This window comes from Polyodon spathula, chromosome 10 (genome assembly GCF_017654505.1).
Source record: "Polyodon spathula isolate WHYD16114869_AA chromosome 10, ASM1765450v1, whole genome shotgun sequence".
Classification (NCBI taxonomy): domain Eukaryota; kingdom Metazoa; phylum Chordata; class Actinopteri; order Acipenseriformes; family Polyodontidae; genus Polyodon; species Polyodon spathula.
In genome coordinates, this window is record NC_054543.1 from 43,928,081 (window position 1) to 43,952,120 (window position 24,040).

The 24,040-nt window shown below is 38.5% G+C and overlaps 1 protein-coding gene across 1 annotated transcript in view; it reads right to left on the reverse strand.

The window, feature by feature from the left end:
- The window catches only part of LOC121322372 (nck-associated protein 5-like), a 204,984-nt gene extending 191,926 nt beyond the window's left edge, over positions 1–13,058 (reverse strand). The window contains exon 1 of the mRNA XM_041262230.1: positions 12,900–13,058. The gene's annotated coding sequence lies outside the window, so the exon portion shown is untranslated. The remainder of the gene's footprint in view (positions 1–12,899) is intronic.
- Between the last annotated feature and the right edge of the window lie 10,982 nt (positions 13,059–24,040).

Consider the following 24,040-nt stretch of genomic DNA (forward strand, 5'->3'; position numbering starts at 1 on the left):
ATAAAAAGGTTATGCAGCTAGAGTTTTGTCTTGGCAGTACTGAAATGTTGGTCAGAACAATTACAACATGCTGTATTTATGTATAGGGTTCACCATCTATATTGATTATAAATCACTGTATTTTTCAATAAAACATAAAGATTTAAAACCTGGGATATTTAACACACACACACACACACACGTATTCTGTAATATATAAAAGCTGCATCTCCCTGTTTCAGTTACGGTGTTTCAAGGGCCAACAGTGAGTACTCAGCTGCACAAATTGCTGCTGTTTCACCAGGAAAAATATCAAACGCTTGTCTGAAAAAAAAAAATTGGCTCCAGATTTCCCACCCCTACAAGTATCTCCCCTGAAGAAATCACTGAGAAATGAACTGAGGAATGTATCCCTCTAGAATCCTTTAAACTCCTTCCTGAAGGAGTCGCTGAGAAATGGACAGGTATGTATCCATCTAGAACCCGTTAAACTCTGCCTTGAAAGAATCACTGAGAAATGGACAGAAATGTATCCCTCTAGAACCTTTTAAACTCCTTCCTGAAGGAATCACTGAGAAATGGACAGAAATGTATCCCTCTAGAACCTTTTAAACTCCTTCCTGAAGGAATCACTGAGAAATGGACAGAAATGTATCCCTCCAGAACCATTTAAACTCCTTCTAGACTCACTAAACACCAGCAAGCTAGTAAGAAAAGGGATGTCATATAATAAAGGATATAACTAAAGACAATCAGAGATCTTTTACCAGTTAGAATGGCTGACTTTCCCGGCTGACCTGTAGCACATTGATGAGGTAGTTGACTCGGGGGAAATCCTGATGACAGGTCAATCATGTCTTACATTGTTATCTAATGGGATATGCGGCAAACAAGGAAACGTTTGCTCAGGGACAGATTTTGTAAGATCCCGAGCCCATGCAAGTATGAAACTAAGGAACCATGGAATAGTGCTTGAGGGACCTCCACAAATGGACAAAGCTTGTGTACCCCGTCCATAAAATATTCCCAAGTCTTAAATACACAATTAATCTTAACTTAAACCGTTTGACTGCCATCTTGACCTCAGTTTTTCCCCCCATGAGCTACTCCTGTGTGACCTCTGGTCCAGCTGACACTGATTTTACTAACACCACCACCATAAACAAGAGAAGCACTGTTGCAATGAACAGGAGGAAATATAATCATGTCATAAATACAGAGTCATTCTCCAGTAACAAAAACAAAAAACTTTATATTCTGTATCAAGAGGGTAATAAACAAGCAATGGGTTTTGAAGGAGAGGGGAAAAAATGAAATGTTCAGGTTTTTAGATGAACCTTACGAAAGCAAAACTTATTGGGCCACCAGCTTTATGTGCCTGACACCTCAGAAGGCCTTCGTGAAAAGAAAAAAATACAGCAAATAAACAAAAACAAAGCATATCCAGGGGCATCACCTAAAGGGGATGTCACACCAGATATCAAAAATATCTGTACCATTGATATGTCCAGAGGTTAAAAAATGTGTGAAGAGAAATAGTTCATTTCTACTGGAAACCACCTCTAATGGAACTTGAGTAAGAACATCAAAGATTACAACTGTCTACCAAACATTAGGACACTAACACAGTGTTGTGTGTCTACACAGCAGAAACTTAAAAAGTCACGTTGATCTCAATATGGCAATGTGACAGAAATACAATGATTTCTGGTTGTAAATCTCCCTCTCGACCTGTCAGGGTGCTAAATAGCGAAAGGAAAAGTATCTGGACGGGCTGGCCTGACAGTTTGTTTCCGAGGTCGGGAAGTCGGTCAGCCTGGATGGAAGCGAGACTCTGTTGCAGGAACGTATTGACCCAGAATGTAAATGAGGTAGCAGCTGCAAGCTATGGATGCAGCTGAAATCATTTACCAAAGGATCATGCGTGGTAGCATAAAAGGGACCAGAGAAACGTTAATCTTTTCCTTCACTTGGGTTGTATACGTAAACCTGGAAGGACTGAGAGCTGCAGTAGAAATTGCCAAGGAATATTTGTGAGTGTTTGTTTGTTTTGAGTGTTAGTAATTGTCTTGTTTATTGTATCACTAGATGGCTAAACAGGTTCCAGAGCTGTCGCTTTTGGGCCAGCTCAAGCCGGAACTGCACTGCACAAACTGTCACCAAATAACCTGTTATCACCCACCACGAGCACTACTACACGCACCCGGGACTGGTGACCGTGTTTTAGTATTGTGTGGTGGATAACGTTTATTGTTTGGGACTATAAACCTGTTTGTTTGGCTCCACATTGTTGTGTATTGCCGGAGCGTTTTTCTTTTGTTGGTCACCAGAACCAGATTATAATTAAACCCCTCGTTTCCTACCAGATTACAACTGTTTGTGATTTCTTCTGCACTGCATCACCTCTACACCTGTTCACAATCACCTGCCAAATTGCCACACATTTAATATGGAGGTGTTATGTCACCCTGAAACTATGAAGTCACCACCTCAAATATGAAGTCACTATCTCAAATATGAAGTCACTATCTCAAATGCTTTCTGAGATACTGTATAAGGTTTTCACACTGTCACAGCAGCAGTTTTATAAAAAATACAAACTGGCACGAGGTTGCGTACAGAACAGCCGTGCCAAACATTTTATGAGAACTAAATACACACATTCATACGACGGAGCTTTCATTCCAGTGCAAAGACTCAACCAAAATCTCGATAAATCAAGCTTGTCAGGTTTTACAATAATAGTATTGTATAGATAACTGATATCTTCCAAACTGTACAGTATAGTGTATGATTTAGGACACTAAGTTAGCTATATGTTATTAAGCTATGTGGTTCACTGTACCTTCATTTGGCAGATTATATGTAGCTAAAAAATGGAAGTACTTCTGTACTGTGCATATTGTATTTTGAAATACAAATGCCCTACCAGGGACTTTGTTAAGTTACTTGCTTTGCTTTCATTGCAGTTTGCTACATATGTAAAGCTCACAGCTCACAACTGCTATGCAAAAGCCAATAGGGTTTTTTTTTTTACTTTTCTCAGCTGATATTTATAACTGTATTTTAATCGCTAAGGTATTTTGTTTTGCTTCAGGTGTTTATATGTACTATCAAACAATCTTGCTCCCTGGACACAGACACTTGAGCAACAATGCCAAATATTGTACAATGTTGTTTGTGGAAAACACATGTGCAGTCCAAGGCATTTATCATACAGCCCAAAGCTTTTAACCGCTCTCTAACTTTCAATATTCATTTTTCATGTTGCTCCCAGGAGGTTTTTTTTCTCTTACAAATGCATACCAGTATTTAAAAAATGTGTTTTGCCATAGTGTTGGATTGCCTCCCTTGGTCTTCTGGATTATTACAATAAATTCCCTTCTATGACTGCTTTTACATATTGAGTAATCCCAACTCAAGCGGGACGACAGGAGTTACTCGACTTCTTGTTGGAAAAGCCCTTGCAGCATGCTTTGAAATGATAATATCAGCAATTGGGATCTTGGAAAAAACTACATAACAATGGTCTAGTGGATGTAATGAATAGTATTTTGTGCTATTTGGTATTTCTTGCTGATATATTAGTTGCATCCATGAGAGACAGTTGTTTCTGGGGGAAAAGATACATTGTTACACTGCGCTGCACAAGATAGACGGGGAGATTAGACAGGATTCTGAGAACTCTATTGAGGCCACAGGGATCCTTTCAGCTCAAGGGCGCTTGAACTAGGGGTGCTGGGGGTGCGGCTTTGCATGGCTTCCATCATATACAGGGGTTACAGTTTTGTTCAATGGCTTTCAGCACCCCCACTTTAAAAATTGTTCCAGTGCCACTGTATCAGCTTGTGGTTTCTTATAAAAAGTCACCAGGGTGTGATGACTGGAACACAAAATGATACAAATTGAATCAAAACAAGAAGAGTATATCACTTAAGATAAATCTGATATTTCATCATATTGCAAGCTCTGTAAAAAGACAGGCCTAATGAAGCTGTTTTGACAGATATTATTTGATTAAAACAGACATGTTATTATGATAACCCCATTGAAATTGCCATAAACACTAACAGAGGTCAGCTTTAACTTGGTCTCTAAGTACCATAGTCACAATAACCTATTTTGTGTATTAAAATAAGTATTTTCCCTCAGCTTGACATGACTGTTATGGCTCTAGAAAACACTGTGATTCTTGCATGCAATCTTTTTTATTTTTTTTAGTCATGCCATCCTAAGATTATGCACTCTGAATGAATCCAGGCAGTTGTATTCATTTTATGCCCCATATTCATTTTCTTATTAGGTTTAATAATTGCCCACAAAGCTGTACAGAAAAGATTGTAATTGCTGTGTTATGTATGATATAAAATAATTTTTACATTTTGCTGTGGTGCAGTGAAATACATACCGACCTGCAATCTGCCCAGAACAATCTCGGAAACCGAATTCTGAAACCAATTACTTTTGAATATTTGTGCAACAGTTAATTAAGATGAATTACTTGGTGATTCCCCAGAAGGCAGCTGGAGTTAATGAATTACAGTGGAGTGGGGCAGCAGGAATATACAAGTCTGCATTCTCCAAACCCCAGGGGGACGAGAACACTGTTGTTTAATCCCAGGAAAAGCAGAGAGAAGGAGATCTTTCTGTTTCTCCTGACATTCCCATTTAGGGAGGACTATGTTTCCCTCTGATGAAGTCAGCTCATTTTGTGCATATTCATTATGCATCTTCAATGTAATGTGTTAAAAGCATTTGAAGTGAAGAATTATGTTTATTAATATTTTTATCATCTGAAGACATTGATAAAAAGTGTCTGCAGAAAGATCCCAGATGACTGCTGGTGGGAAGTCCCTATTGTCAGGGAACCGTGTGAAAACGTTACAAAAATCCATGAAAGCAAATGTTTTGGAGAGCACTCGTAATGCAAGTGAAATTAGTCTGGTTATGTCAAATTATCCCGAAAAAAATCTCAAAATAGCATAACAACAGTATAGACACACATTAATTAATTTTTTTGTTGAGCTATGTGGGTACAATTTTGATTAACAACGGTAGTTAATTTGCTGTCTATAAACAAATGGCTGCAATTACAAATTTAAATGTTAGTTGTTTTTTGGAAATGTAAAATCAGAACAGTACTGCAGAGCCAGTAAAGTCCTGTGCACCACTGTAAAATCAGCTCTTTGTCCCAATGATAATATCAAGGACATACAAAGTACATGTAAGTGCGACAGACATACAGTCCAGAAAATATCTCCAGTATAACTCAGACTCCCAGCTAATGCTTTACACTATTGAACATGACCACAACAAAGAGAAACAGTTTCCCATGCTACTGAAATGTTACAATAACTGACATTTTGCTGCAGTGTTTGTCTTTCTGTGTGTCACGCTGTGTCATCCTGGGGTATTTTTCTTCTTGACCTTCCCCTCTCTGCAGTGGGAAAGTTCTGCTGCATAGCTATCCACTCCTGCTCATTTGATTTCTGTGCTAATGATAGTCTCAGCCCACCATTCTGACCAAGTGGTCTGTAAATTCTTCTTCATTGCAGCGCTTTTAAGGCCTCGTTTTGGGACTGGAACCTCCGGTGATGGTTCTAAACCTGGTACGTTAAACGTAAGGCCTGGGGTTCAGATCCGGCCCCTCTCATGCATTGCGTATGTTTGTTTTTTGGCCATTTTACTTTAACTTCCATTGAGTAGAAAGCTTTAGAGTCATTGCAATGTGATTGCAGAAAGGCACAAACATCAGAGATACCTCAATCAGAATAGGAATCTAGTAGGCATTTACTGTAGGCACTGTATGAAGCTTGTAAACATTTTAAAGGCTTTCCTTGAATTCAGTATAATTAGAGTTTTCTAGTACCTAGTAAATTAAAAGTAATCTAAAATTCCTACGCTGGGAAGATGGAACCATGGGAATGACAGAGAACAGCTGACCTGCAACGCAAGAGGGTTATAATAATATTTAGTTTTTCCTTTTTAGAAGGAATATTTGCTTGTGAATCTAGCCATCTGTGTTTGTTCACTTGGATGTGATCTTGTTATAACAATGCAACATGCTTATTTTTTTTCTTTAAATAGCAAAGCATCGGCAAATGTTAACACTTTAGTTGGGTTAGATTTATCTTTAATAGAAAATCAGTCAAGAAAAGGTCAACCACTAGAGGTCATGGGTCAGCCGCTAGTTATATCTGCAGTACCCATTCAATCTTTCCGTTATTTTTGGACTGTGTGATGTTCTCATGAACACAAAATCAATATTCCTTTTTGCCAAAATCAATGCCAAAGTCAATCAGTTGTTATGTTTCTTGATACACTTTAACTCATATTTATTAGTTATTGATTCTGGAAAGATTCTTTAGTTTTGTCATACATTTCATAGCACATTCTCTGCGATTACCTTTCGCTTTCTTCCCCATATATAATTTAAATGATGTAAACATTGCCTACTCCACTTTGATTAGCACTAAGACTAGGACTGCAAACAACTCTTAGGCACACCTCCAGATTACTTAAACAAATTACCAGCTAAACAACGGTGCTCCACAAAGCAGCGGTGATTTAATTTCCTTGCTTTTAAAACACAAACCCAAACATCTTTAGTTGAAGTACATGAGTGCAGCACAGATTTGCAAAGCACAGCACTCAGGGACCGGATCATTTCATATCTGCAGAACAGGTGCATTGCATTAGCCAGTATTTTGTGTCCTGTATTTAAAGTTGTACAAAAGAAAAGTCATTCTGTTTTCATTTTATCCAGTGTACCATTCTTAATCAATTGGCTCACATTTTTCTTCCACAGCTCTCAGGCCCAGAAGTGCACAGATAACTTAGTGTGCTTTATTTTGATCAAAAGCACTTAAGCTGTCAATTCACATTCAGCCCTCCGGCTCCAATCCCACTGGAAGTTAGCATTGCAACCTAAGCATCTTTGCGGTGTTCAGCAAGCCTGTAAGACAATAAAAGGAACAGAAATCGTCAGCTTCAAAACAGACAGCCTCCCTTGTAATTTACAGCCCTTTATTCACAAGTCTACCTAGTTTTTCTTTTTTCTATTAGTTTTAAATGATATCTTACTATATTTCCTGTATTGTCTGTTCAGCTTGTATAACAATGACATTCAATAAATTAGACTAACTGCACTCAAATTGTATGTGGAAATGTTATCCAAATGAAGGGAAACTTCCTGACCTGTCTCGTGAGAGACACTGCGGTAATGCATGGAGCAGGTTTTAGTTAGCGGGCTATATAATGGGTTTAAGCAAAGCTTTACTGGGATTTCAAAAGCGTGATAGGGTGTAGCACTTTTTTTCTAAAACATCAACACCCTGCAGTGCATACGGGACACATAAAAGAAGCATTGCCGTGCTGAGGAGTCCTTTAGAGTTGGAATATCATGTTTGTATTTATTTTGTCCCAATTAAATGTTCTCCCTCTGTAATTCAGCTGCAGTAGTTTTCATAAACTATTCCCCTGTGCACGCTTGAACTGTCTTACTCCATCCTGTGCCGGCTCCATCAGCATGGCAGGAGACAGTATACAGACAGTATCAACTTGTACAAACAATTAGGCATCATTTTAGAGAGATTCCATTTTAAAAAGGGCATTTTAGTCCAAATAACACACTTCTGTAAAAACTGTATTAGCTTCATAAAACAAAATAATTATCTTAATTGAAGTTATTATATTCTAGCAGATATACTGGTCTGCAATTGCTCCCTTGTTGAGTACAAATCCCTCCAAAGCATATTATTTCACCAGTTTGTATACGTCCATGAGTCTGACTCTTGGTGATAATGGCTGCTGTACAGTGGTTATTTTAAGTTGGACTGAACTATACTTGGAAAAGATTTTTCTTCCATATATATATTATATATATATATATATATATATATATATATATATATATATATATATATATATATATATATAATAACAACACATAACAGAGATACAGTATCATGTTCGTTTGCTGTGCTAAAACCTTCATTTCACAACAGTAAGCTCAGGCCTATTTCAAAAAATATTTTTCAAAGTGCTTAAAATATATATCATACAGTAATAGTTTTAGTCTGAGTGTGGTAGATTCATTGTTGGTCTCAATTACAAAATAAGGAAACCAAGTATGTCCAGCCAGCCAACAGCACTTGACCTCAGCATTTGTAGTAGTAAACCAACTTTATGAAAGTTCATGTAGCAGCTATGAACACAATAATGCAATTCTCAATGCTACTATTATCTACAGCACGTACACCTTGGCACCATGGACAGGTGCTTTCGCTGAGAATTTTTCTTCAACATGTGGGAGTAAAATAAGACTTGGAGGTTACATCATATTTGTTAACAAAAATGCCAATGTTTTTATTTATAGTAACTAACCAATGTTGATTGTTTGCTGTGTTCCCAGACTGAATCCAGCTGGTTAAAATCATTTTGAAATGTTACAAACAGTCCAATAATATACACAGGTTCAAATACCATTCACTGCTGTATACCTACATCTGTGTATAAAAGCAACAATTCTTTCTGAAACTATTAGACACACCCCATCCACCCTCAAACTCTTTGTAGCTTTTAGTTTGGAAGGGTTGCACTAAATGAAGACGCAATTATCCCCAATGCATTCCATTTGTACCGCTGCAGTGCTACAACAAACATTACATCTCGTCCTAACCACGTCAACAACGCTAAACAACACTGCCTGCAATTCATTCCTAATTACGACAGGCTTAAAGCCTTTTGGATAATAAAAACCAGACAACAATTACCACCACACTGAAATGTTAAAACATGTAATAACTAGCATGCTTGTGCATAACTTTTAAGATAACGTGTTTCATTATCAATACAATTTCATGTAGTCTTGGACCAAAAGCCCACTTTCAGCCCTCTATCAAAGACTTATCTTCTGTCATGTCTATCATGACCAAAACTGACAGCGAGATGCAGCTTTTATTATACAGAAGAGCTTTCCAGCAAGTACAGGGCACCGAAATGGCCTACAGACATCACTGCTTCTGTCCCATTACAGTGAACTCTCACCCTGCTGTCCTGGGCTTTAAGCTGATCCGACACCACACGCTTTGGTAATACTTTACATTAACACTTTAAATCGTTTTGCACGATATATGTAAATACACAGTTGTATCAGAAATGGGTTAGGGTTATGGTTAGAGTTAGAGTTAGGGTTAGAGTTAGGATTTTAGGGTTAGGGTTAGAATTTTAGGGTTAGGGTTAGAATTACGGTTATAGCATGCAAACACAATTACACATTAAGTACATTGTAACTATACATAATAACATTGTAATTATGTGTAAATACACCTGTATTTACTAAATAACTACTATGCAAATACACACTACTATGCAAATACACCCTACAAATGCATGAATAAGCAGGCTTGTGTTATATACCAAATGCACACTTATTATATACCATTTATTGTGTACTACCCTATAAAACACATCATAATATACTACTATATACATTATATACTATTACCCAAGTAAAAATATGTGTGTTATCTTCTATAATTAGAGTAAAGCAATCTAGTGAATGCTTTCCTGTAAATCAAGCTGTATTTCTGGAGCAATTGTTGTTCTTTGATTCCCACAGCTGTTGTGTTGGGACTCTGGCATGTGCACTTGAATACCTCCACAGTCCAGGCTACCTGAACCCATGTTAAAGCAATTACATGCAATTATGATAAGGAGTGAGTTTCCATCGGATGATGAATCTCTTGAGAAGATGGTTATTCAGTGCACGCTCTTGGGACCTGAATGCAGTGAATGATTTACTTTAATTTGAGTTTAAAAACTTTTATACAGTCTGGTCAGAGAATGCCGTGGAGGAAAAAACTATTATGTCTTTACTGTACATTGCGTTCACCACACAGGTGCTGTCATGACGTTTAATACTTTAAACGCAGTACAGAAGCCAGGAGCAGAGGACACAGTTGGAAATGAAGTGGAAATGGATTTAGGAAGGAGAGTGGTGAGGGAATGAAATATGTTACCTGGTCAAGTTTTTTAAGCTAAATTGCTTGGATCCTTTAAGACCCCACTACTCAGAACCAGACCAGCTTATATGGTCTGAATGGCCTCCTCTCATTCATAAATCCTCTCATGTTCTTATGTTGTGCACTCAGTAGGATGCCTCTCTCAAATGTTATTAAATGTTCACATTTCTGGTGGACTGTTTGCAGTTTCCAAGTCAGTACAGAGACACATTAAATTAACTTTGTTAACTGATAGGAGTTCAATTTGCTGATGAATACAATCAGTTGCTGCGGAAACTGTTTATGGTAAACAAGCATTCTTTTATATGAGGAAAGTACATGACCTCTAGCTACAGTTTGTTCTTCATCTAAACGGGGTATTTATTTAGTTACAGTGGGACATATTTGTCAAGAACATTAATATATATATATATATATATATATATATAGAGTGACAAAGATAGGGTATTGCAAATGATTGAAAATAGAAAAGGTGGGTTTCTATTATTTTGTCCTTTGCAAAAGTATTTGTCATGAGTTATTTTAGTTATGGGTATTAAAATGATCAACTGGTTGGTATTGTCTGGAGGGGACTTCAACACCCAGAATGCATAGGGTTTGGATTTCTGTAGCAGCAGGAATTCTGGGAGGAAGAGACGTTTATAAGGAGAGTGTGTGCGCTGTAGAAGAGGTGTGTTTTGGTAATGGAGACCTGTGTTACCAGCAGCGGCAGCAGCAGCAGCAGCAGCAGCAGCAGCGCTCGAATCTGTGTTTGAGAGAGGGTTATCGTGTAGTTTATATTGGCAGTGTTTTAATTAAACAACACCGGCGTGACTGTGGAATCGTCTGCTATAAAGAACCTGATCGGGAACAAATTGAATAATTTGGGACAATCCAGCGAAGCAATCCGCGGAGAAAAGCAGTGTAGTCTTGATCTGGTGATTCCCAAGTACAAGGTTGTCCTGGAAGAAAACTTGCTTCCTCCTGCTCTGACAATGTTCCCCAACTCTGAGGATATCTTTTTCCAGCAGGACAATGCTCCATGCCACATAGCCAGGTCAATCAAAGTGTGGATGGAGGACCACCAGATCAAGACCCTGTCATGGCCAGCCCAATCTCCAGACCTGAACCCCACTGAATACCTCTGGAATGTGATCAAGAGGAAGATGGATGGTCACAAGCCACCAAACAAAGCCGAGCTGCTTGAATTTTTGCGCCAGGAGTGGCATAAAGTCACCCAACATCAATGTGAAAGACTGGTGGAGAGCATGCCAAGACGCATGAAAGCTGTGCTTGAAAATCAGGGTTATTCCACCAAATATTGATTTCTGAACTCTTCCTAAGTTAAAACATTAGTATTGTGTTGTTTAAAAATGAATCTGAACTTATTTTCTTTGCATTATTCGAGGTCTGACAACACTGCATCTTTTTTGTTGTTTTGACCAGTTGTCATTTTCTGCAAATAAATGCTCTAAATGACAATATTTTTATTTGGAATTTGGGAGAAATGTTTATAGAATAAAACAAAAATGTTAATTTTACCCAAAAACATACCTATAAATAGTAAAACCAGAGAAACTGATAATTTTGTAGTGGTCTCTTAATTTTTTCCAGAGCTGTGTGTGTGTGTGTGTGTGTGTGTGTGTGTATATATATATATATATATATATATATATATATATATATATATATATATATATATATTTGAACAAGTAGTAGTAGTGTGTTAATATCTATCCCAGTTTCTGATTCCCCATTGAAATTTCTCTAATTGCAATACCAGAGAAACACTCCCCTTAGCCATTATGGTTGTTTATGGGGGTGTACCAGTGGGACTTGCAATTAACTGGACATTTGCTCTGAGATAATACCACTGGTCTAAACAATGTGAGGTTATTAACATACCAAAGCGAGGGGGGGTCCTTCATCCTGTGGTATTTCTGTATCTGAAGTTTATTTTCTGCGCCAGTAAAAGATCCCCAGCAGATAATTCCAGTTATTTATGCACATATCTGAACATCATGCCTCATTTATTTTCTCAAACAGGAAGTCATTCTGAGCGTAGCCCATCTTGAAATGACAATGTGGAATGCAAGATAATCACACAATTGTCATTTACAATCCCCACAGGAATAAAGACATTTTGCAATTTAATAGCACACGATTACACATGCTGCAGACAACAGAGATGGAATGCATTAGGCTTGAAAGTCAAAAACATAAAAGTAAAACGCAGATGAAACGGCTAGAAATAGCACAACAGATAAACCTGACAGAGACTTAGTCGAGTCTCACATTGAGGGATTCACTGAATCCGTAATGCAAGAAACAGTAACATCACCGGAGAGCCTTCAATGAAGGCATCCCTTGGAGGGAGATTTTACTAAGCAAAATATCTGATGCTTCTTTGCCTTTCTGCTATTCGAAGCAATTTCTAACATATCCTAACAGACTGTGAGCCTGCCTAATAAGCCAATGATCTGGCTTAACCTCTACATTGCCAGGAGCCACAAACACATATATTGAGACTGATTTTAATACTATTCCTCCCTGTTTATTTGTACAATGCCAGCATTGCTTTGAGTCTACGACACTTTCTTTTGATAGAAGTTATCCATCCTAGCAGTACTTTTCATAGAGAAAGAAAATGTGTTGAATGTTACTACAATCTATCTATCTATCTATCTATCTATCGATCTATCTATAAATACATTTAAAGCAGTGCATATTTCTTGGGGATAGAGAGAGAGAGAGATGCCCTGCTAATAGTTAGCCAGCCTTCCTTCACTAATCTTCCTAACTCTTGTAATCCACAATATAAACAAGCAATTGGTGTTTCTTTTTTAATGGGTCTCCTGATTAGGATACCCCACATTGTTTGTGATTCATCCCCACTATACAAAAATCTGATCTTACCTACAAACCGGGTCAGACATGCTGCTTCTGTGCTTTCAACTGATTGGATTACATTGCTCATCTCTGCTTTGAGTCTGAAAAAAAGAAAGAAATGGCTCTATACTGGCTCTATAAATGCCTGCAGTTCCAAGCACTTTCCCCCGAGTTCAAATTCACCGTCTCCCTAAGTGCGGGCCTAACAAATGCCACTGTGTTCTATCAATATTTGTATGCAGCACCACATTGAGCAGGCTGCCAAGACTTTTTCAAAAAGGCAAGTGGGCGGAAAGCTGACAACCCAACAAATACGTCTCCCCGCTTTGTTCTCTAAAGACAGCACAAAAGAATTAACATTGCTGGTGGATGCCGCTGAAAGGCACAGTTAGGAATCTGCTCTGCTATTGAGTCTGAAAAAGAGATTTAAAAAGTGGATCTTCTCAGATTCTCAGGTTGTTGCTCTAAATACTGATTATGTGTGTGATTGTCTCTGTCATCAAGCTATGAAGTCTTATATTTTGTCGCGACTGTATGTCGTCAGATAACAGCAGCTGCTACTGAAGATTCATTTTTTAATTTGCTGGAATTTAATACAAAACCACCTGGCTGTGATTTACATTTGAAGCACGGCTGTGGCAGATGTAACTGGCCCGAGAAGCACTCTGATTATCTCACTAAAGATACATTGTGATTGCTGCTACAGAGCTTCTGTGGGCACTATTATACACTACACTGGTCTGATGTCATTAAAAAATAATCGCAGGGTGTTAAAGCAGTACCAACCTGTATCTTGTAAAAGACAGCTTACTGATAGATAAAGTTCTCCTGGCAGAGCTAAAAGAGTAAGTAGTGGGTTTCCCGTATCAAAGTCTAATACATAGTTTATTCTTTACCTTTCCCCATCTTATTTTGGTGTGCTATGCACTTTTGTTTCAAAAAAATGAAACCAGCTTTTCTTATTAAAAAATAAAAAATAAAAATAAAAATAAAAATAAAAATAAAAATAAAAATATCATTTAAAAGTTTTCTTATTTTTTATGGCAACATCAGCAATGTCATCTGATGTAAAAAAAAATAAAAAACTCTAGCTATACAAGCACACTTTCATATCTATACATAGACCTACAGACATTCAAAGCAAGCAGCAATTCATTTTCGCTCGATTGATGAGGGCCTAGGGATCACTGCACTAAGCACAAATACTAAAACATGACTGACGAGGTATCATTTTTAGAGGAAACATTAAGTAGAGTTTAAGTTCCTGTTTTAAAAGCTGTTCTTTGTTTAAATTAAAATTGCAGCTCCCGCAAGAGATCCTTGTGGATCGTATTTAGCACATGAAATAACTCCTACACCAGCAGGCCCATTTGATAGTAATTGTCTTTCCACACTTCTACCTGTAACGTGTCCCTTCATGATATTACAAGAAACTAAGACGAAGATGAAGTGAATCGTTATGAAATCAATCATTACTTGGCCGATGCTAAGGTGGGAAAGCCAAGTCCACTGTTTATGCCCTACAGTAATTAGGTATACAGCAATTAACTCCTCTGACCCTGCAAGGAAACCCTTCACACATGAGGAACCCGCTGGTCCAATCAATGGCTTACTCCTAATCTGGCTTCATTTTGGGTGGAAAGCTGATGATTCATCCAAGCAGATCTGGCTTTTAGGTTAGTTGTTGATCCAGCTCTGATATGACCGACAATAAATCAGTAACAAAAACATTAGTTAAAGTGGCAATTAATCGTCCCATAAAAGGTATGTATCTATATGGTTATTTATTTATGTGTTTGTTTGTGAAAAACATCACTCATTTCATTATAGGTACAATAGGTGATTTGATCCAGGGATGGTAAAAGAAGTACTGGTTTGTAAAAGTTTTAAAATGTACCAGACCTCTAAAAGCTAAAGACAGCAGACTAGACTCCCATATTCCCATGCACAAGAGAACAGTGACATGTCCTAAACACTGAATCATACTGCCTTAGATAACTGGTTTTCACCTTCGGATGTCCTCTTAGTAGACCATCTCAAGGTGAGTTACTTCATGCTGCTATGCAACATGCAGCAAATATATATATATATATATATATATATATATATATATATATATATATATATATATATATATATATATATATATATATACACACAGCTCTGGAAAAATTAAGAGACCACCGCAAAATTATCAGTTTCTCTGGTTTTACTATTTCTAGGTATGTGTTTGGGTAAAATGAACATTTTTGTTTTATTCTATAAACTATTGACAACATTTCTCCCAAATTCCAAATAAAAATATTGTCATTTAGAGCATTTATTTGCAGAAAATGACAACTGGTCAAAATAACAAAAAAGATGCAGTGTTGTCAGACCTCTAATAATGCAAAGCAAATAAGTTCAGATTCATTTTTAAACAACACAATACTAATGTTTTAACTTAGGAAGAGTTCAGAAATCAATATTTGGTGGAATAACCCTGATTTTCAAGCACAGCTTTCATGCGTCTTGGCATGCTGTCCACCAGTCTTTCACATTGATGTTGGGTGACTTTATGCCACTCCTGGCGCAAAAATTCAAGCAGCTCGGCTTTGTTTGATGGCCTGTGACCATCCATCTTCCTCTTGATCACATTCCAGAGGTATTCAATGGGGTTCAGGTCTGGAGATTGGGCTGGCCATGACAGGGTCTTGATCTGGTGGTCCTCCATCCACACCTTGATTGACCTGGCTATGTGGCATGGAGCATTGTCCTGCTGGAAAAACCAATCCTCAGAGTTCGGGAACATTGTCAGAGCAGAAGAAAGCAAGTTTTCTTCCAGGACAACCTTGTAATGTTCATTTTACCCAAACACATACCTATAAATAGTAAAACCAGAGAAACTGATAATTTTGCAGTGGTCTCTTAATTTTTTCCAGAGCTGTATATATATATATATATATATATATATATATTAATATATATATATATATATATATATATATATATATTTTTTTTTTTTTTTTTTTTTTTCATTAAAGTAACTACCATTATGAAGGCTATTGACTTGTGTAATCTGCTTGTGCCTTAAGGGATTGGTAGGTGTGCAGAAACAGCAGACAATTACAAAAGTAAAGTTGCTATGCTGCTGTCTGTATGCCAAGCATTTTATACTGAAATGCTTTGAACATCATTGATTTTTTCTCCATTTGCATGACAGATGATTCATCACTCTTCAGTGAGAATTGTTGCAAAGTTTGCAAATTGGGACAGAAATGTATTTTGGTTTGTTAATTCACAAATACAGATGGGAATTGGTAAATGGGCCATTAAAGGCTCAGACTGGTGATTCATTTGTGGAAAAAATTCCAGGTTTTCATGTAATTGGAGCACAGAATAAAGAGGTTTTCACCTCTTGGGAAGGTGACAGACATTGTCAGATTTGTGGAGAGACAAGAATTCTTAGTTCTGAGTTCCCAGAGCTGTTCTGGCTAGACACTGACCACATCATTTACACACACCTCCTTCAGCATTTCAATATGCAGAGTTTAACAACTACATTTTGGTACAAGGAATTTAAAAATAAATAAATAGGAAAGTAATCGCAAAAGCACATCCATACCCCCCCAAAAAAGAGAAATATAAATCCAACAAAATGTAGTCCTTGTGTTTTAAAAGGTTGTTGTTACTGTGCATTGCAATAAAAACTCAGCTCCTACAGAGAGTAGTAGGGTGAGGATATCATTGCTGATGGGATCACTATGCTGGCTTCTAACTCAAATGTGTTTAGCTAGTCCTTTCTTGTGACCACTGTGTTTCTTGAATACCCAGGAGAGTGTACCTGTTCGGACAGAGTGCAGTTTTACAGTTATACAGTTCAGAGAAACACCTTTGTCACTAGCTAGTTTCCATTTAATAAGACACAACTATCTATACATCTAACTGCTTCTATAACACAATACAGTCACCAGTAACAGGCGTTCACTTTTTTACTGTCTCCCAGTTAAGGAGCATGGCTACCTCTAGTGGTAAATGTTTAAAATACAACATTTAAAGACTTTACATTTCACAATACTAAGCATGTATTTATTCAGCTTTTAGAAAAAAATAACTTGGCCCCTTCCTTTTACTTCTGATACATAAGAAGCGATTGCATACTAATTACATAATGCTTTCTGGCAAGGACACCTGCTCTAACAATCCCTACTGGTGAGCTGAGTCAAGCTAAAAAAACCAACAGATACCAAGCCTCAGTCTTGATAAACCAGCTTTTCTCAGCAATGTTAGAACCTCGTATATTGTCTACAAACCACAATACCTGTTACCATGGGTGTCAAATGATTGGACGATCTACACAGACACAGACAAAAGAGAGCAATAAAAAGAAAACAGTCTCGATCCAAGTGAAATATGACTTTAATCGGCAATGACAATCTCCTGTACAAATAATTAGCACATTTAATTTGACAAACGTTTTAATAAAACATCTGGATAAATAGCTTTTTTTTCCACACTTGTACACAGACAGAGACTGATTCAACCACTCAGACATCTTTGTTAAAAATTACAATTGGGAGACTAAACATCTGTGATGGACAAACTCCTCAGAAACAGACATTTTCAAAACTGATAGAACAAAGATTACAGACGTTAACCTGTTGTGTATTTGTTCAGGCTCGTGGGAGATTATTAGCCAAGAATGATGACCCGTGATGGCCCGTTGTAGTTTATGGGTCCCACAAAGTCATTGGCAGAGGATGACTTGAGGGAAGGCGATTTAAGGAAATCTTAAATCCTGCCGTCTGGCTTTAGAGGTATATGGAAGAATAAATCTGGATCATACTTTCAGTTAAGTCTGAAGCCTTACAAACTCTCAACTAGTTCTGGTCCAGACATTGAGGTCAGTGAAAGTTGTGTTAAAAGTAGTGCTAACTAAAGGGAAAGAAAGAAATCATTAACCATACAGACAGATACAAATGGGGGATAGTTTGTAACAATGGATCCTAGTCACAAAAGCCACTACAGTGAGTTACTCAATGTCTGTTTTGAGTAATTAAACAAAGATTGGTTTCATGACACATTTTAGATGGTTGCTGAAGAAACAAACAGCAGTCTACAACAATTCCCACTCACATGTTTAGTGAACTTATCCATTCCATTGGAAAAAGGCTTTGAAAGTGGTTTACACACAGAGGTGATACGGTGTAATATCTCATTGCTGATTTATTTGTAGAGTAATTCTTGTGAATGAAGGTCAAAGTTGGTCGCAACCTTCTTGCGCCACCCTACCATCCCCTGATGCCCCCAATCTGAAATTGCAACTAAAATAAGCCCATACCAGTTCTGATTCCTAAAGAGCTCCATGCACTGACATATCATTGTGCTGCTTCACTCCCTTGCAGGTTTTTTGGCTCCCAGCTGGTGAAAGGCAGGATGTGAGGATGTGAAGTGGGGTGATTGAACACAGAACCTCGTCAAACTTGCAGCCAGCTGTGGAGACTGCCTGGGTCTGGATCACAACACAAGAAGAAAGGATATGGCCCTTGACCCACTCTTTTTAGCAGGTTCAGGAGGGATCGTGGGGATATGCAGCAGGAACTCTATGAGAGGTAATTGGTAATGTAACTGTCCAGATGAATTCCAAGTGGGTTGTAAATTGTCAGTCCCTCACATGACAATGTGTTTTTTAAACAGAAAACTTTAAATGGACTTATGATTTTGAGATTATCCTTGCATTACTATGGGTTTTATCTACAGCAAACAAATGAATATACTAATCTCCTCCTCAAACAGATCACAAAGAATGTATTTTAAATAAGTTACTTCAGTACGCCAAGTGAAAACTTATAATATACATTTACAATCATCTAGCTTTGTCATTCTCCTGATGTGCTACAATTGGATAGAACGTTAGGTTACTTACCGTAACCCTGGTTCCCTGAAAGAGAAGACCACCACCAACAACATCACGTATGGGATATGCCTGCCTATCGGTAGGTATTCACTGAGCTCTCTATACCAGAGCTGCCAATAGGCTCCTTCCTGGATGAAATCCTCGGTCCCGCCTACCAAGGGGTTAAAAGCGTCATTCCACGGAAGACATTTCTCTTTTTGCATCGAACTCATAAGGGTGACTGATGCAATCTTGCAGTTGGTGGTCGTCTTCTTTCAGGAAACCAGGGTTACAGTAAGTAAACCAGTGTTTCCTATCAATGTTCCCTTTACATTCGATCACCAAAACATTACATATGGGAAATGTATACCAGAGTCGTTCTGAGGGAGAAGGAATGGCAGCCTACGAGGGACACGTCAAAACTGCCTAACCCAAGGTTAGCAGTGCGAGCGCGTGACCTCAAGGTCCCTCGTGCCTAAGGAAGGACCTATCACACTGTGTCGATAGAAACTGGAAAACATGCAGCATAGCCCAGCTAGCTGCATTAAATATGTAAAACAATGAGGCCCCTCTAAAGAGGGCCCAAAATGTAGCCAACCCTCTAGTGGAATGTGCAGCTACCCTCCTCATACACAGTGAAGACTGTGTCCACAATCAAATGGGACAGTCGCTGCTTTGAAAGGGGCTGTCCTAGGGTCTGTATCCTGTGACAGACAAAGAGCTGGTCAGAATGACGCAGAGCTCTTGTCCTATCCATGTAGCATCCCAATGCCCACACTGGGCAGAGGAAATTTAATCTCCTATCCTCCTCTGAAGAAAATAGGGGTGGGTGGAATGACTCCAGTTCCACAGACTGATTCATATGGAATGCTGTAATCCCCTTGGGGAGGAAAGCAGGGTTTGTACACAGTGACATACTGCTGCCATCGTCCCAAATATGCATACAGGAGCTGTGCACAGACAGCGCCTGTAGCTCACTGATCCGTAGCTGGGACCTGCCTGGTTCCAGCTATGGGTCAGAAAAGGGGTGGGTCTGAGGCCGCAAGCTTTCTGAGCCACTGCTGGGCCTGCTGAGGTTGGGGCAAGGTTGTTTGAGTAATGCAATGGAGGTACAGTTGCAATGGAGGTACAGTTTTATTCAGCAGGTCTCAGACATTTAAGTGGCAGAAGTGCGGTGAGGGAGTGATATAACAAACAGAGGGCCTCTAATGTGGTAATAAAAAAAAAAGTCCAAAAAAAGTCCAAAGCAAATACTGATTTTGTTTTCAACCCCAACCAGAGATTTACTGTAATTCACCAAATCATTCATATTTTACAAGAACTTGGATGCTTCGTATTTTTTCTGCAGGCAACTGCGTGCCAGCGCAGTCCTGTTTTTTGTTGTTGTTGAACAGGAGGCAAGCAACAGTCCCAGAGTTCCTGTTTCCCGTCTTTGTGTGTCTGGGGACACCACTGAATCTAACTCCAGTTGTCTGAACAGATTACATTCAAGTTTCATGTACACGTTAGCGACCAGAAGAAAGTTCAGCCTAAAGCAGTCTTTGTGTAATTGTGCTATGCTTGAATCAACCCAAGAAAAAATGAACAAAACTAGAAAGAAAAATATCTGTTTCAATTAGAGTAAGGACTAGGCAGTTGTATGTACTGTAGAACTCATAAAAACAGCTAGGGCGTGTGAACTAAGCATCAGCTGCAGAGTCACTTACAACAACGTCTCACCCGAAAGACAGAGCACAAGGAGGTTAAGTGACTTGCTCATGGTGACAGAGTGAGTCAGTGGCTAAGCCAGGATTTGAACCAGGGACCTCCTAGTTACCAGCCCCCTTTTCTTTAACCACTGGACCACGCATCCAACATGATTGTTAAGCAAATATACATTCCTGAGCCTGTTACACTCACTGGGATTAAGAATCTATATCACTGGGATTGTATCATCATAATATATTATGCCAATGCAGATCCACATTTGGCCACTGGTTCTGGGTTTGGACACTCCTCATCTGCATGACTCTTTCTATACGAAATTCATTGTAATACATCTGCTTATTCCCCAAGAGGACCTAATCATTTTTCCCTGGATCCTTAAGCTCTAGCTAAGCTGTGCTTCAGTGGTGACCTGGCATGTCTTATTGCTGAGTAGAACTGCACAGCTTGCTCTGGCCCCTGTGCAAGAAAGGTAGCTAAGCATTTAGAATGTGACGAGACATTGATCTGAAAAGGATTTTAATAATAGCCTGGCAGTGGCTAAAGACAGTTCATTTGTATCTGCATTGATAACAAAACACGTTGCTTAAAAGCCCAGTAGGCAGTTAATCTTCCAAAATGAAAAGTGATATTGCAATGAACATGAAGGATTCTGCCCAATTCCCCTGCACCAGTGGTTATCAAAACTGTAAATTATAGAAATAAGTGTTACAACGAGAGAAGCCAGAAACACCCAGAATGGCGGAGCGCAATGCAAGGGAAAGAGGGCGGGATAAACAGGCATTTGAAGGTATTTGCTTTTCTGTGATGCAGAATCTCATGTGGGACATTGCGAGGGATAGAACAGATGGTGCTGTGAAAGGGCCATTGCTTGCAGATGAACCCTGTCTGCTGCATGAGCCATATGAGCAGGAATCGGTCAGACTAAACCACTGAACCCTGAAATGGCATTCCAACTTTTTCCCCCATTAAATCCATAACAAATTAAGTAATGTTGCATTTCAAAAAACTATGTGGTTGCTAAAGAACAGTTACAAATAACTTAAAGAGGGGTATGAATTTGGTTTTGATTGTTTTTTTTTTTCACATGGGTGAAAATTCCAGTTTTTTAGGCACTATATCAAAAAAATACCATTTCCTCCATTGGGACTGGCCATTAAAATGATGTAGTCCTTGAGGGAAGCAGAGATCTGATCCAACAAAACCCTCCATCCTGGATTCCTGTACAAATATGATTTTAAAGCCATGTGTGTGGCTGAACTGACTGTGATTTATATTTCTTTATTTTTAGGAAACCACTGATAAAATAAATCAAATAATATCACTGCTGTGTGCAAAGTGAATTTCACAATTGATGATGTGCATTTGTAAATGTCACACTCTGTGTAATCAATTGCAATGGATGTACAGTATTATTCAGCAGGTCTCAGGCATTTAATTACAGCTAATGAAAACAAAAATAGAATGGCTAATGAATTACAACTTTATCACCTTTTCAAAATGCCAATGAGGAACACAAGCCTTCAGCATAATGCATGCACAGTATAGTCACGATTCTTTACAATGGTAAAGAGTGTAAACTCCTCAGAACACCATTTCAGGGTTAGACAATTATAAAAACAACAACTGTGCACAGAGCATTAATCAGTACAAAACACAAACGAGTACCAGTAAGAATATTGAATTGTATGCCAAGCAGAAAAGATTTAAAGCAGTTATTCATTTCCTATTTGTTTTAATAATACAAGACCATTTCATCTCTCAAAAACAAACATCACTATTATCTTTTTATAGCATTACGAGAAAGCACACACACCAAAAAATACCAAGAAACTGTATGTGTGCAAGGATGGCACGAACATGGGTTACATCTGTATTTAGTGAGATCGATACAGAGCACCCTGCCCTACAGAGCACATTGTTTTAGGAATTGTCTATGTTTTACTATAGTCTCTTTTTTCCCCAAAACAGGTCTATTGAATTCCAGCTAATTTCCCCATGCTCAATTTTTGCTGGCAACGGCACCTCCTCATATTCAAGGGTATCCATTAAAAAGCCTTGTCTGTGCTGTCATGACCTGTCCATTCCTGAATACAGGGAAAGCATTATTACAAGACAGCATGAATAGACTCTAGTCAGTTGTCATTGCGTTGTTCTAGCAGTAGAGATCTTCTTTCACACAGGCCTGTAACATGGAGCCATAATCCCAACCTTTGCAGGGGTGTCATCAGAACTGCCACCATCAGATGGTGATGAAAGTTCCCTTAAAAGATAAAGGGGCCGGGGGAATACAATCATACCTGCTTGTTTCAGTTCCAGCTCCCTCACTCGTATTTCCAATGAGAAACGTGACCTCTGCCAAGGTGTCAGGCTCCTTCCGCTATTCAGGGTTTCTGGTCTGTATCACTTCTTTGATGTCTCGAAACCATAAATCTGTGTTTCTGAAATGCTTTCAATGCTTTATTCCCTTGAATGCTACTTGAATACAAGATGACTGCACTGCCCATGTTTGAAGCTCTCTGCTTCAGATGATGCCTTCAAAGGCAAGGGACAGTGTCCTCTTCTGTGCAATATATTTGACCTGGGAACAGGAGAAACTCCGTTGTCATCAGCTGGCAATTCATCACTGAGATCAGCGAGTGCTGAAGGGAAAAGCCTGTGTATCTGTGTTTTTACTTCAATTTGCACTTCCAAGAGATATCTGTGAGCGAACTCTGGCAGAACCAGCTGTCTGACCATCTAAACTGAATGAGTAAGTGGTGGCTGCTGGTAAGATAATCTCGGAAGAGTACAAAAACACAACTCTGACATTAGGCTAAGTGGCTTGCATGGAAATCTTTTTCTTTAGTCAATAGAATGTTCTACAGTGTATTTACACCCTGGACCATTATGGGCCATATCTGTAAAACATTTACTCCAATCTCATTATTTTATTTTTTTTAAACAGGTAAAACACCTGTTAACTTTACAAAACTAGAACCAAACACCTAAAGCCCTGTCCAATAAAACCACATTAGTTGCTAGGCTAAATATGCATACAGAGCATTTAATACCAGACTGGAAATCCGGACTCCAGTCCCCTCAGGAGGTGTATTTGACCACAGTACTGTTGTTGTTATGCAGTTATTGCTTCATTTGCATAGTGTTTGCAGTTATACTGATTTCTTGTTGCTATAGTTTTCCAATTCTAGTTATAAACCATACTGTTGCATTTTTAAGAAGCGCCGTAGCAATCTGTTTACACAACCCCTGTTTATATTGGCTTGCACAGTGTATAGTGAGCACACCATTCTTAAAGGTTTCCTTCATTTGCATGCTGTGCAGAGCAAAACGTGTTCAGGGCAAAACCGGAGAAGCGTGCCTTGTCAGCCACCAGGTAAGGTGTGAAATGTGTATCAAGTATTTCAGAACCTGGCAATAGAAAAACTTCAAACAGAGAAGAAAAAAAAAATTGGCGTATATAATAGTATTTTACTGATCGTTATAGAAGTTTTAATTCATGCACAAATGTGCGCTACTGGAACTGTACATTAATTAACCAACAATTTACTGTATTACCAACTTCTCCTTATAGAGGATATATGAACCA